This window comes from Cyprinodon variegatus, unplaced genomic scaffold (assembly GCF_000732505.1).
Source record: "Cyprinodon variegatus isolate N-32 unplaced genomic scaffold, C_variegatus-1.0 Scaffold683, whole genome shotgun sequence".
Lineage (NCBI taxonomy): Eukaryota > Metazoa > Chordata > Actinopteri > Cyprinodontiformes > Cyprinodontidae > Cyprinodon > Cyprinodon variegatus.
This window is the reverse complement of record NW_015151136.1, coordinates 123,472-124,173: the sequence shown is the minus strand read 5'-3', so window position 1 is coordinate 124,173 and position 702 is coordinate 123,472.

The following is a 702-nucleotide window of genomic DNA, read 5'->3' as shown; positions in this document are numbered from 1 at the left end:
CAAATGGTCTGGATATGTCACATATGAACAAATGGTTCAAATTTGAACTTAAACAGTTAGCCATTGGAACAGGGAAAAAAATTCACAGGCAAGAAAACAAAAATAAAAAAAAAGAAATAATTTTTTTAATAAATGAGACGTGGAAAAATTGATATAACAACAGAGGAAAAGGCTGAATTGACGACACTTTAAGTCAAATTAGATGACATGTATAAGGAAAAAGCTAACGGAGCAATTATAAGATCAAAAGCGAGATGGATAGAACTTGGAGAAAAAAAATACAGCACAAGAGAATACATAAACTGAAGAAAAATGACACAATTATTGATGACTAAAAACAGATAAATGTTAAAATATGGAGTTTTTACAACATGTATAAATCCAGTTTCCAAAAAGAAGAATGCGACACACTGTTTGAAACAAAGAGAACATAAAAAAACAAAATGAAGGAAAAAAAATATTAGGTGAAGACTTAACCGTATCAAAAATGGAAACTGCAATAAAACAGATGAAAAATGGGAAGTCACCAGGAATAGACGGCATAACATCGGAATTTTATAAACACTTTTGGAATTATATTAAAGAGCTTTTTTAGAGTGTATAGAAGAATAGATAAAGGACTGATAACTTTGTTACCTAATAAGAATTTGCTGAACCTGAATAACTGGAGACGTATAACTCTTCTGTGCAATGACTACAAAT